General features: G+C 41.3%; 1 protein-coding gene across 4 annotated transcripts in view; it reads left to right on the top strand.

Moving 5' to 3' along the window:
* The window catches only part of LOC138361038 (beta-lactamase-like protein 2 homolog), a 430,568-nt gene that overhangs the window by 291,195 nt on the left and 124,416 nt on the right, over positions 1 to 14,957 (top strand). For 3 of the 4 annotated variants that reach the window (XM_069320506.1, XM_069320503.1, XM_069320509.1), the window contains exon 2: positions 9,312 to 9,354. The exons of the other annotated variant lie outside the window; for it this stretch is intronic. The gene's annotated coding sequence lies outside the window, so the exon portion shown is untranslated. The remainder of the gene's footprint in view (positions 1 to 9,311; positions 9,355 to 14,957) is intronic. 4 annotated transcript variants of the gene reach the window in all.

The following is a 14,957-nucleotide window of genomic DNA, read 5'->3' as shown; positions in this document are numbered from 1 at the left end:
CTGCGAATACGTGCATAGAGCCAGAATTTGGCTCCAAAATACGGCTCAGGCCTCGAAATTGGGATGTTTGGGATATTTTGAAAACTGCAGGGGAGTTTGGGACAGATGTAACCAAACGCCGCTTTCAGTACTTGCCATATGTTGGGTATAAAAAGTCGTAATTTCAAACTGCGAATACGTGCAAAGAGCTTGTATTTGGCTCCAAAATATGGCTCAGGCCTCGAAATTGGGATGTTTGGGATATTTTGTAAACTGTAGGGAGGTTTGTGACAGATGTAACCAAACGCCGCTTTCAGTACTTGGCATATGTTGGGTATAAAAAGTCGTAATTTCAAACTGTGAATACGTGCAGAGATCCAGAATTTGGCTCTATAATATGGCTCAGGCCTCGAAATTAGGATATTTGAGATATTTTGAAAACTGCAGGGAGGTTTGGGACAAATGTGACCAAACACCGCTTTCAGTACTTGGAATGTGTTGGGTATATAAAGTCGTAATTTCAAACTGCGAATACGTGCAGAGAGCGAGAATTTGGCTCCAAAATATAGCTCAGGCCTCGAAATTGGGATGTTTGGGATATTTTGAAAACTGCAGGGGGGTTTCGGACATACGTGTCCAAACGGCGCTTTCAATACTTGGCATATGTTGGGTATAAAATAGTCGTAATTTCAAACGGCGAATACGTGCAGAGAGCCAGAATTTGGCTCCAAAATATAGCTCAGGCCTCGAAATTGGGATATTAGGGATATTTCGAAAACTGCAGTGGAGTTTGTCCAAAATGTGACTCACTGCCGCTATCAGGACTTGGCATGTGTTGGGAATAAAAAGTCGTTATTTCAAACTGTGTATACGTGCATAGAGCCAGAATTTGGCTCCAAAATACGGCTCACGCCTCTAAATTGGGATGTTTAGGATATTTTGAAAATTGCAGTGGGGTTTGGGACAAATGTCACCAAACGCCGCTTTCAGTACTTCGCATATGTTGGGTATAAAAAAGTCGTAATTTCAAACTGAGAATACGTGCAGAGAGCCAGAATTTGGCTCCAAAATATAGCTCAGGCCTCGAAATTGGGATATTTGGGATGTTTCCAAAACTGCAGGGGAGTTTGTGCAAAATGTGACTCACTGCCGCTATCAGGACTTGGCATATGCTGGGTATAAAAAGTCGTAATTTCAAACTGCGTATACGTGCATAGAGCCAGAATTTGGCTCCAAAATACGGCTCAGGCCTCGAAATTGGGATGTTTAGGATATTTTGAAAACTGCAGGAGGGTATGGGACAAATGTCACCAAATGCCACTTTCAGTACTTTGCATATGTTGGGTATAAAAAAGTCGCAATTTCAAACTACGAATACGTGCAGAGAGCCAGAATTTGGCTCCAAAATATGGCTCAGGCCTCGAAATTGGGATGTTTGGGATATTTTGAAAACTGCAAGAAGGATTGAGACAAATGTGACCAAACGCCGCTTTCAGTACTTGGTATATGTTGGGTATAAAAAAGTCGTAATTTGAAACTGCGAATACGTGCAGAGAGCCAGAATTTGGCTCCAAAATATGGCTCAGGCCTAGAAATTGGAATATTTGGGATATTTTGAAAACTGCAAGGGAGTTTGTGCAAAATCTGACTCACTGCCGCTTTCAGGTCTTGGCATATGTTGGGTATAAAAAGTCGTAATTTCAAACTGCGAATATGTGCATTAGCCATAATTTGGCTCCAAAATACGGCTCAGGCCTCGAAATTGGGATGTTTGGGATATTTTGAAAACTGCAGCTGGGTTTGGGACAGATGTAACCAAACGCCGCTTTCAGTACTTGGCATATGTTGGGTAAAAAAAGTCGTAATTTCAAACTGCGAATACGTGCAGAGAGCCAGAATTTGGCTCTATAATATGGCTCAGGCCTCGAAATTAGGATATTTGGGATATTTTGAAAACTGCAGGGAGGTTTGGGACAAATGTGACCAAACGCCGCTTTCAGTACTTGGCATATGTTGGGTATATAGATTCGTAATTTCAAAATGCGAATACGTGCAGAGAGCGAGAATTTGGCTCCAAAATATGGCTCAGGCCTCGAAATTGGGATGTTTGGGATATTTTGAAAACTGCAGGGGGGTTTGGGATATATGTGACCAAACGCCGCTTTCATTACAAGGCACATGTTGGCTATAAAAAAGTCGTAATTTCAAACGTCGAATACGTGCAGCGAGCCAGAATTTGGCTCCAAAATATAGCTCAGGCCTCGAAATTGGGATATTTGGGATGTTTCCAAAACTGCAGGGGAGTTTGTGCAAAATGTGACTCACTGCCGCTATCAAGACTTGGCATATGCTGGGTATAAAAAGTCGTAATTTCAAACTGCGAATACGTGCATAGAGCCAGAATTTGGCTCCAAAATATTGCTCAGTCCTCGAAATTGGGTAGTTTGGGATATTTTGAAAACTGCAGGGGAGTTTGGGACAAATATGACCAAACGCTGCTTACAGAACTTGGCATTTGTTGGGTATAAAAAGTCGTAATTTCAAACTGCGAATACGTGCAGAGAGCCAGAATTTGGCTCCAAAATATGGCTCAGGCCTCGAAATTGTGATGTTTGGGATATTTTGAAAACTGCTGGGGGGTTTGGGATATATGTGACCAAACGCCACTTTCATTACTAGGCACATGTTGGCTATAAAAAAGTCGTAATTTCAAACCGCGAATACGTGCAGAGAGCCAGAAGTTGGCTCCAAAATATGGCTAAGGCCTCGAAATTGGGATGTTTGGGATATTTTGAAAACTGCAGGGGGGGTTTGGGACAAATGTGACCAAACGCCGCTTTCAGTACTTGGCATATGTTGGGTATAAAAAAGTCGTAATTTCAAACTGCGAATACGTGCAGAGAGCCAGAATTTCGCTCCAAAATATTGCTCAAGCCTCGAAATTGGGATATTTGGGATATATCGAAAACTGCAGGGGAGTTTGTGCGAAATGTGACTCACTGCCGCTTTCAGTACTTGGCATATGTTGGGTATAAAAAAGTCGTAATTTCAAACTGCGTATACGTGCATAGAGCCAGAATTTGGCTCCAAAGTACGGCTCAGGCCTCGAAATTGGGATGTTTAGGATATTTTGAAAACTGCAGGAGGGTATGGGACAAATGTCACCAAACGCCGCTTTCAGTAATTGGCATATGTTGGGTATAAAAAAGTCGCAATTTCAAACTACGAATACGTGCAGAGAGCCAGAATTTGGCTCCAAAATATGGCTCAGGCCTCGAAATTGGGATGTTTGGGATATTTTGAAAACTGCAAGAAGGATTGAGACAAATGTGACCAAACGCCGCTTTCAGTACTTGGTATATGTTGGGTATAAAAAAGTCGTAATTTCAATCTGCGAATACGTGCATAGAGCCAGAATTTGGCTCCAAAATATGGCTCAGGCCTCGAAATTGGGATGTTTGGGATATTTTGAAAACTGCTGGGAGGTTTGGGACAAATGTGACCAAATGCCGCTTTCAGTACTTGGTATATGTTGGGTATAAAAAGTCGTAATTTCAAACTGCGAATACGTGCATAGAGCCAGAATTTGGCTCCAAAATACGGCTCAGGCCTCGAAATTGGGATGTTTGGGATATTTTGAAAACTGCAGGGGAGTTTGGGACAGATGTAACCAAACGCCGCTTTCAGTACTTGCCATATGTTGGGTATAAAAAGTCGTAATTTCAAACTGCGAATACGTGCAAAGAGCTTGTATTTGGCTCCAAAATATGGCTCAGGCCTCGAAATTGGGATGTTTGGGATATTTTGTAAACTGTAGGGAGGTTTGTGACAGATGTAACCAAACGCCGCTTTCAGTACTTGGCATATGTTGGGTATAAAAAGTCGTAATTTCAAACTGTGAATACGTGCAGAGATCCAGAATTTGGCTCTATAATATGGCTCAGGCCTCGAAATTAGGATATTTGAGATATTTTGAAAACTGCAGGGAGGTTTGGGACAAATGTGACCAAACACCGCTTTCAGTACTTGGAATGTGTTGGGTATATAAAGTCGTAATTTCAAACTGCGAATACGTGCAGAGAGCGAGAATTTGGCTCCAAAATATAGCTCAGGCCTCGAAATTGGGATGTTTCGGATATTTTGAAAACTGCAGGGGGGTTTCGGACATACGTGTCCAAACGGCGCTTTCAATACTTGGCATATGTTGGGTATAAAATAGTCGTAATTTCAAACTGCGTATACGTGCATAGAGCCAGAATTTGGCTCGAAAATACGGCTCAGGCCTCGAAATTGGGATGTTTAGGATATTTTGAAAACTGCAGGGAGGTTTGGGTCAAATGTCACCAAACGCCGCTTTCAGTACATCGCATATGTTGGGTATAAAAAAGTCGTAATTTAAAACTGCGAATACGTGCAGAGAGCCAGAATTTGGCTCCAAAATATGGCTCAGGCCTCGAAATTGGAATATTTCGGATATTTTGAAAGCTGCAGGGGAGTTTGTGCAAAATGTGACTCACTGCCGCTATCAAGACTTGGCATATGTTGTGTATAAAAAAGTCGTAATTTAAAACTGCGAATACGTGCAGAGAGCCAGAATTTGGCTCGAAAATATGGCTCAGGCCTCAAAATTGAGATGTTTGGGATATTTTGAAAACTGTAGTGGGGATTGGGACAAATGTGACCAAACGCCGCTTTCAGAACTTGGCATATGTTGGTTATAAAAAAGTGATGTGGAAAGCATGGGGGATTTTTTTTATATTGCAGAATGGTGACTGATAGGGGCTAGTGCGTGATGCTTTCCTACTAATCCAAACCCACTCAGATGCACCTGCTATATTTAGATCAACAACACTGCTGATCTATGATTCATCCAGTGTCTAATGTCACTTAATGGAGAGATTTAGCAAGAGGTCAGCAGCAGATCAACTTTTTCTAAATACCATGTTGGCGATCACAGCAAACAATGAGGGTGAAAAAAAGTTCATTTGCTGAGAGATTGTAATTCAGTAGAACTCCATTCACACTGACTGATGCCAAAATCTAATATATCCATATCAGCCTGGATAGCTCCAGGGAACCTCTGGCTCTCGCCAAGTAAATGATGTTTCATTACATTCATTTTTTTTTTACCCTGTCTGTAAGACATCGTTTTCTACAGATAAAATAATAACTATTTGGTATTTTTGAACATCATTCTCATAAATTTCTGCTCTGTTTAATTGAAGCCTTTTTATTTCAGCCATCCAACTATTATGAAGCTAAATGAGCTACGTAACAGCAATCCACGATTAGCAGAACTCACTACCAAACAGGTTAGTGGGAGGGATGAAGTTTGATGCAAATGACAGATAAGGACACACTTTAAAAGGATTCAGTATAAGTAGAAAAATAAACACACAATTTAACAGGAGCATCTCTAAGCAGTAGCGTATATACTAAGCCTACAAACATAGGATTATGCCTAAACAGTAGGAGTGAGTGCTCCCAAAGACACAAAGCCAGTGTTCTAAACACTTATATTCGTCGAGCCCTTACCCACTGCTCAGAATGGAGCAACGTCAGTAGGGAGTTTGAAAGTTAACTGAAGTGTTGGTGAACAATGGATATAGCAACAAAGAAATAAACGCAACATAAGATGACACCTGGACCAGGTACAATCCTGAACCTAGAACAGAAACCACAACACCTCCAATAATATTATAATACAAATCAGATTTGGAAGGAAGGATTGGGCTACAGGAAGGATTGGGCTACAGGAAGGATTGGTCTACAAGAAGGATTGGGCTACAGGAAAGATTGGGCTACAGGAAGGATTGAGCTACAGGAAGGATTGGTCTACAGGAAGGATTGGGCTACAAGAAGGATTGGGCTACAGGAAAGATTGGGCTACAGGAAGGATTGAGCTACATCTCCAAATGTATATTTGCCAGATAATTTGGCACTAAAAACAAAGAGCATATATTATTGTTTAGACTAAATCCGCTACTCATTACTTTCCTGAAGTTGTCGTATATACACTACAAAATCTGCGTGTAAATCACAAGACAATTAACACGTGATGAAAATGGTGACGACAGTGTCAGACCACGAAGGAAGAATTGAAACAGGAATTTCCTTAAGTATTTTCGTAATTAATAATACATCTAAAGAAGGGTGTTTCAATTCTTCCTTCGAGGTCTGACATTGTCACTACAGTGTTGAATGTATTTAAACGTTGCAACAATGAATAATGAGAACAATCATTATATGGATGGCGTAATAACAGGGGAGCATTAGCCCCTCTGGTGGTCAGATGCTTAACTGTATTAGAGGTTGACAGTTTAGATATTATAGTGAAGTAAGGGTGAGTGGCGCGTCTGGGAGTCCCGCTTCTTAACGTGTGGCTCATTTGTAGACCAGCCGCCGCCTGGCAAGTGTCACGTTGATTACCAGTGAGCAAAAAATAAATGTGTTACAGATATCATTACTCAATCATAATATAGAAAGAATTGTTCGGGGTGTGTACTTCATGTTGTTATTCGTTATTATTTTGTATATTTTATGTATTTAGACAAAATATAGAGGAGATTGTCAGGTGGCAGCCATAGGTGTACCCGCTAGTTAAGTCATTAGGGCGCTTGTGGTGGCCTTAATAGCCATGCCAGTAGCTAGCCAGCAATCTTAAGGTTATCTTGAGATGATTTCAGGGCTTAGCATCCCCCGCGGCCCTGTCCTCGACCAGGCCTTCTTTTTCTTACACATCCCCAGGAAACAGCCCATAGCAGCTGTCTAACTCCCAGGTACTTATTTACTGATAGGTATACAGGGTCATCAGGGTGAAAGAAAGTGTCCATTTGTTTCAGCCTCCACCGGGGATCGACCCCGGAACCTCAGGATTACGAATCCGGAGCACTCTCCACTCGGCTGTCAGGCCCCTTAAAACAACCCAAAGAGAAATCTTCTACATATTTTGATGAAAATCTGAATGAAACGAGAAATGTTGGCCACAGATTGTGTGAAGATGGTGGGGGGGGGGGGGGGATTGAGGGGGTGCAGGTTAGTACGATGAGCATGATTCAGAATGATGGAAGGAGAAGGGCTCCTATGATGAATTGACCTAAGGGCCACCATCTACAGTGGCCTCGACGGGGACAGGACGGCGGCACCTTGTCAAAGGTCAGCCTTCCTACTCCCTCCACCCTTATTTTATTGAGGATTTGTCTTGTGTATATTGTGAACAAGAGGAATGACTCGGCATTTACGACTTGAGTGGTTAAGCGGGTTCATGGGTTAATAATCCTATGGGGGAAACAACACATCTATTTTCTGTGTTACATTGTGGCTTGTTGAGCTTGAAGCTGTTGTCCAGCCTGTGTCAAATATGATATTTTAGAGAAGTGGTCTGTATTAATGACCTCCAACTTGGTCAGTATTACAAAGGCCTCGGCTGTTATTTATTTATTTATATAACTACAAGTTATATTGGGTTTCTGATCAACCCGTCCTCTTAAAACTAACGTCACTTTTGGCTGGTATGCGCGGCACTATGGCCAAATTTGGACGTAATTTGAAATGAAATCGACTCACAAAAGTGACGCACGGTTCCGTTTTCTGTTTGAGTCGTCCGGCTTACTCGGCCAGCTTAGAAGAGGATTCTTTCCATTGACATTTTTCATAACGTTTTGAAACTTTATGAGAATTTCCTGCCCACCTAACCTACCAGAGGACCCTTAACTTATTGTTGTTGAAAAAAAGCCCAAATTTATTTTCATTTTGTTTTCATTTCCAAATTACGTCCATATTCGGCCTTACGGGTAAACGGCCAAAAGCGACGCTATTTTTAAGAGGACAGGTGACAAGGAGTACATAGCCCTGTGTGTTTACATTCTTGTAAAGCCACTAGTACGCATAGCACTTCGGCCAGGTCCTTAATTTAACAGATAATATTAAGTAGGTAATTTCTAGGAAAATTTATAGGCTAATCTATCTAAATCTATAACAATTTAAACTTTTATAGTGTTAGTCCTTCAAAGATTCGTGGTAGTGACAGTTGAACAAGTTCTGGCATGATTGTTGTTGCTGTCTTGAACTTTCTCCAAAGCTGAAAATCATTGATGTGTTTTTGAAGTGAGGTTTCCATATTAGGACACAGTAGGCCAGATGGGACCACAACAGAGACTCGTACAGTTGAATATTCAACGTTGTTCGTTTCAGTCAAAGATTCGTTTAACTATTCTTAAGGATTGTTTTCATATTAACTGTGAGTCCCAGATGTTCAATGGCTAGTACATCATAACTCCTAGGTAATATTGACTTAAATTTACCAGAGGGCCACCATTTCTCCATAGTGCCCTCTACGGCAACAGGAAGCCGGCGGCTTGTCAAAGGTTCCCCTATGGTTCCTGAGAATTTTGTCTATCTGTATTTTGAGCGCGTAAACTGCTGCATTATGACATTAAAGGTAGTGTGATAATATGCACAACGTGTTTTGTAGCTAAGGTAAAGGTGACTTGTAATGTTTAGCAACAAGTCACCCTAGATTGTTTAGTGTGTTGACGACGACGTTTCGGTCCTGGACCATTCTCAAGTCGACTTGAGAATGGTCCAGGATGGACCGAAACGTCGTCATCCCTTCACCTGCTAGTGTGTGGCCTGGTCAAACTACTTCAGCCACGTTATTGTGACTCATCGCCTGCACTTAGTGTGTTAACGACTAGGGCGATGGAGTGGTCATATCAGGATGGCAATTGTGCAAATAAATGTGGAAGATAATTGTTTCCATCTTGTTTACTCTGCGATATGAAATGGTTTCACCTGTAAATGGTCCTTTTTGACAATGTAATCACTAGGCTTCTAACGTTGGTTTGGTGCTCAGAGACCATATACTGTACTTAAGAGGTTTTAAGCATGTTATTTATATAATTTAGGCCAATAAACAGCTAAATAAATTAATAATACACAGTACGTTTATCTAAGATTAGCTAAAGGTTTGTTTTTAGTGGAAGACCCTAATAAGATAATGTGTTTTTATGTAACTTTAAAAGAACATTGATGCTTAACCATAGCCTCATGAGTCGGAGACAAAAATGTACTCCGTTAGGCTATTGCAGTCTTATCAGTCTTGCCTACTCGCTATTGTTGATACAATCTTTAATTAATCTCCATTGCAATTTCACCTTTTCCAGTGATTGGTTCCAGTGTTCTTGAAATTCATAATTGTATTTTCCTACTCGATTGTATTTGAAATAAACTGTTTATACTTACCCTGGTGCTACATAGCCTTCCCGGTTTGGTGCCTTATTTTAATAATTACTTATACTTGCCCTTAATATATGTAAAAAATATTTTTTCAGGAGTGTGGCACGTGTGGACAAGTGTTGGATCAGAGGAGTCAAGGTAAAGTGCTTATTTAACAACTAGTTCTGGGGAGGAGCGGGTGGAACTAGATGGACGTAGTCAACTTCACATTCTTGTTACACTAACACTGGTTTGTGCCTCGGAGAGGCTGCAGGATCCAATATGTTCAGTAGATCTTCGGTTTCAACTCCTTTTGACCATGTCGTAGCTCAGTCGATTACGGCAGCGTCTGGGATGCTCTCGGACGCAGGTTCGAATCCTCGTCCCGGCCCTTGTGGATTTGTACACTCTTGTTAGCAGGCTGAGAGCTTTTCTTTCCCATAGATTTATTTATAGAAGAGTTAGCAATAAGTCGGCTGGGTTTATTAACGTATTGTTTTTAGGCCCCATTTACATTATGCCGTTCAGTTTTGGTCGCCATACTAAAGAATGGACATAATTCACTAGAACACGTCAGTTAGGATGACAAAGTTAATCCCGCAAATTAGAAAGCTTCCATATGAAGAGATGTTGGAAAAACCTTAACGTGACATGATTGAAGTGTACAAGTGGATGAATGGGCATAACAAGGGAGTTATTGATAAGGCTTTAAATGAAGATAAGTTTAGATTTAGGAAATACCTGGGTAAATACTGGTTTGGTAACTGGGTTGTGGATTTGCGGAACCAATTACTGGATCATGTGCAGACGACGAGTCACAATAATACCTGCGTTCACAGTTCATCCTCGTCGCCAATGTGGTGTTTGTGTGTTACTGAGGAAGTCTTGGTTGTAGGGTTGATGTAAAGTCATGACTTGGTTACTGACTTTAATACTTAATATGATTACATGACTAGTAGCTACCAAGCTTGGCGGGCGTCCTGTACGCTCTCTTGTTTACCTCCCCTCTCTGGCATCCCAGCCGCCGCACATAGAAAACGGATGGTACCATTTTCTGTGAACATGACAAGCCCCAGGCGAGGTGTGGAAAGAAAGTCCAGCCAGAGGCGTTCAATCTGTGCGCCAAGATGGCCGACCTTCGGGCGGGAATCTCCTCCACAACCAAATCTTTTATTGAGGAGTTGTTGCCAACCTACTTTTATCTGGCATGTATTATGCCAGTTTTCGCCTCGCATAATTTTTTCTCATTTGGAAATACAATATTATCTTCACTATAAATTACTACTATAGTGTGTCATTTCTGCTCACACTCATCTCTAAATAAAATGATTACAAATATTTCCAAAGACATAAACTGCCTCATCCAGCCCGCCTCTTCCCTCATTCCAAATCCAAAAACCCTCCAACTCCAACTCTAAGAGGAATTTCAAACTGCGAATACGTGCAGAGAACCAGAATTTGGCTCCAAAATAAGTATCAGGCCTTAAAATTGGGATATTTGGGATATTTCGAAAACTGCAGGGGAGTTTGTGCGAAATGTGATTCACTGCCGCTTTCAGGACTTGGCATATGTTGGGTATAAAAAGTCGTAATTTCACACTGCGAATACGTGCAGAGAGCCAGAATTTGGCTCCAAAATAAGTATCAGGCCTTAAAATTGGGATATTTGGGATATTTCGAAAACTGCAGGGGAGTTTGCGCAAAATGTGACACACTGCCACTTTCAGTACTTGGTATATGTTGGGTATAAAAAAGTCGTAATTTCAAACTGCGAATACGTGCAGAGAGCCAGAATTTGGCTCCAAAATAAGTATCAGGCCTTAAAATTGGGATATTTGGGATATTTCGAAAACTGCAGGGGAGTTTGCGCATAATGTGACTCACTGCCACTTTCAGTACTTGGTATATGTTGGGTATAAAAAAGTCGTAATTTCAAACTGCGAATACGTGCAGAGAGCCAGAATTTGGCTCCAAAATAAGTATCAGGCCTTAAAATTGGGATATTTGGGATATTTCGAAAACTGCAGGGGAGTTTGCGCATAATGTGACTCACTGCCACTTTCAGTACTTGGCAAATGTTGGGTATAAAACGTCGTAATATCAAACTGTGAATTCGTGCAGAGAGCCAAACGTTGGCTCCAAAATATGGCTCAGGTCTCGATATTGAGATGTTTGGGATATTTTGAAAACTGCAGGGAGGTTTAGGACAAATGTGACCAAACGCCGCTTTCCGTACTTGGCATATGTTGGGTATAAAAAAGTCGCAATTTCAAACTGCGAATACGTGCAGAGAGCAAGAATTTGGCTCCAAAACATGGCTCAGGCCTCGAAATTGGGATATTTGGGATATTTTGAAAACTGCAGGGGAGTTTGTGCAAAATGTGACTCACTGCTGCTTTCAGTTCTTGGCATATGTTGGGTATAAAAAGTCGTAATTTCAAACTGCGAATACGTGCATAGAGCCAGAATTTGGCTCCAAAATAGTGCTCAGTCCTCGAAATTGGGATGTTTGGGATATTTTGAAAACCTCAGTGGGCTTTGGGACAAATATGACCAAACACCGCTTTCAGAACTTGGCATATGTTGGGTATAAAAAGTCGTAATTTCAAACTGCGAATACGTGCAGAGAGCCAGAACTTGGCTCCGAAATATAGCTCAGGCCTGAAAATTGGAATATTTGGGATATTTCGAAAACTGCAGGGGAGTTTGTGCGAAATGTGAATCACTGCCGCTTTCAGGACTTGGCATATGTTGGGTATAAAATGTCGTAATTTCAAACCACGAATACGTGCATAGAGCCAGAATTTGGCTCCAAAATACGGGTCAGGCCTCGAAATTGGGATGTTTGGAATATTTTGAAAACTGCAGGGGGGGTTTTGGACAATAGTGACCAAACGCCGCAATCAGTACTTGGCATATGTTGGGTATAAAAAAGTCGTAATTTCAAACTGCGAATACGTGCAGGGAGCCAGAATTTGGCTCCAAAATATGGCTCAGGCATCGAAATTGGGATATTCGTAATTTCAAACTGCGAATATGTGCAGAGAGCCAAAATTTGGCTCCAAAATATAGCTCATGCCTCGAAATTGGGATGTTTAGGATATTTTGAAAACTGCAGGGGAGTTTGTGCAAAATGTGACTTACTGCCGCTTTCAGGACTTGGCATATGTTGGGGAAAAAAGTCGTAATTTCAAACTGCGAATACGTGCAGAGAGCCAGAATTTGGCTCCAAAATATGGCTCAGGCCTCGATATTGGGATATTTGGGATATTTCGAAAACTGCAGGGGGAGTTTGTGCGAAATGTGACTCAACTGCCGCGATTCATGTACTTGGCATATGTTGGGTATAAAAAAGTCGTAATTTCAAACTGCGAATACGTGCAGAGAGCCAGAATTTGGCTCCAAAATATGGCTCAGGCCTCGAAATTGGGATGTTTGGGATATTTTGAAAAATGCCGGGTGGATTGAGACAAATGTGACCAATTGCCGCTTTCAGTACTTGGCATATGTTGGGTATAAAAAAGTGGTAATTTCAAACTGCGAATATGTGCAGAGAGCCAGAATTTGTCTCCAAAATATGGCTCAGGACTCGAAATTGGGATTTTTGGGATATTTTGAAAACTGCAGGGAGGTTTGGGACAAATTTGACCAAATGCCACTTTCAGTACTTGGCATATGTTGGGTAAAAAAAGTCGTAATTTCAAACTTCGAATACGTGCAGAGAGCCAGAATTTGACTCCAAAATATGGCTCAGGCCTCGATATTGGGATATTTGGGATATTTCGAAAACTGCAGGGGAGTTTGTGCGAAATGTGACTCACTGCCGCTTTCAGTACTTGGCATATTTTGGGTATAAAAATCGTAATATCAAACTGCGAATACGTTCAGAGAGCCAGAATTTAGCTCCAAAACATGGCTCAGGCCTCGATATTGTGATGTTTGGGATATTTTGAAAACTGCAGGGAGGTTATGGACAAATGTAACCAAACGCCGCTTTCAGTTCTTGGCATATGTTGGGTATAAAAAAATCTTATTTTCAAACTGCGAATACGTGCAGAGTGCCAGAATTTGGCTCCAAAATATAGCTCAGGCCTCAAAATTAGTATATTTGAGATATTTCGAAAACTGCAGGGGAGCTTGTGCGAAATGTGACTCACTGCCGCTTTCAGTACTTGGCATATGTTGGGTATAAAATTCCGTAATTTCAAACCGCTAATACGTGCATAGGGCCAGAATTTGGCTCCAAAATATGGCTCAGGCCTCGAAATTGGGATGTTTGGAATATTTTGAAAACTGCAGGGGGGGTTTTGGACAAATGTGACCAAACGCCACTTTCAGCACTTGGTATATTTTGGGTATAAAAAAGTTGTAATTTCAAACTGCGAATACGTGCAGAGAGCCAGAATTTGGCTCCAAAATACGGCTCAGGCCTCGAATTTGGGATATTTGGGATATTTTGAAAACTGCATGGGGGGTTTGGGACAAATGTGACCAAACGCCACTTTCAGCACTTGGTATATTTTGGGTATAAAAAAGTTGTAATTTCAAACTGCGAATACGTGCAGAGAGCCAGAATTTGGCTCCAAAATACGGCTCAGGCCTCGAATTTGGGATATTTGGGATATTTCGAAAACTGCAGGGGAGTTTGTGCAAAATGTGACTCAATGCCGCTTTCAGTACTTGGCATATGTTGGGTATAAAAAAGTTTTAATTTCGAACTGCGAATATGTGCAGAGAGCCAGAATTTGGCTCCAAAATATGGCTCAGGCCTCGAAATTGGGATGTTTGGGATATTTTGAAAAATGCCGTGTGGATTGAGACAAATGTGACCAATTGCCGCTTTCAGTACTTGGAATATGTTGGGTATAAAAAGTCGTAATTTCAAACTTCGAATACGTGCAGAGAGCCAGAATTTGTCTCCAAAATATGGCTCAGGACTCGAAATTGGGATTTTTGGGATATTTTGAAAACTGCAGGGAGGTTTGGGACAAATTTGACCAAATGCCACTTTCAGTACTTGGCATATGTTGGGTATAAAAAGTCGTAATTTCAAACTTCGAATACGTGCAGAGAGCCAGAATTTGGCTCCAAAATATAGTTCAGGCCTCAAAATTGGGATATTTGGGATATTTCGAAAACTGCGGGGGAGTTTTTGCAAAATGTGACTCACTGCCGCTTTCAGGACTTGGCATATGTTGGGTATAAAATGCCGTAATTTCAAACCGCGAATACGTGCATAGGGCCAGAATTTGGCTCCAAAATATGGCTCAGGCCTCGAAATTGGGATGTTTGGGATATTTTGAAAACTGCAGGGGGGGTTTTGGACAAATGTTTCCAAATGCCACTTTCAGTACTTGGTATATGTTGGGTATAAAAAAGTTGTTATTTCAAACTGCGAATATGTGCAGAGAACCAGAATTTGACTCCAAAATATGGCTCAGGCCTCGAAATTGGATGTTTGGGATATTTTGAAAACTGCAGGGGGGGTTTTGGACAAATGTTTCCAAATGCCACTTTCAGTACTTGGCATATGTTGGGTATAAAAGTCGTAATTTCAAACTTCGAATACGCGCAGAGAGCCAGAATTTGGCTCCAAAATATAGCTCAGGCCTCAAAATTGGGATGTTTGGGATATTTTGAAAACTGCAGGGGGGGGTTTTGGACAAATGTGACCAAACGCCGCGTTCAGTACTTGGAATATGTTCGGTATAAAAAGTCGTAATTTCAAACTTCGAATACGTGCAGAGAGCCAGAATTTGTCT

The sequence above is a fragment of the Procambarus clarkii genome, unplaced genomic scaffold, assembly GCF_040958095.1.
Source record: "Procambarus clarkii isolate CNS0578487 unplaced genomic scaffold, FALCON_Pclarkii_2.0 HiC_scaffold_153, whole genome shotgun sequence".
NCBI classification, from domain to species: Eukaryota; Metazoa; Arthropoda; class Malacostraca; order Decapoda; family Cambaridae; genus Procambarus; species Procambarus clarkii.
This window is presented reverse-complemented; position numbering and strand designations above follow the sequence as displayed.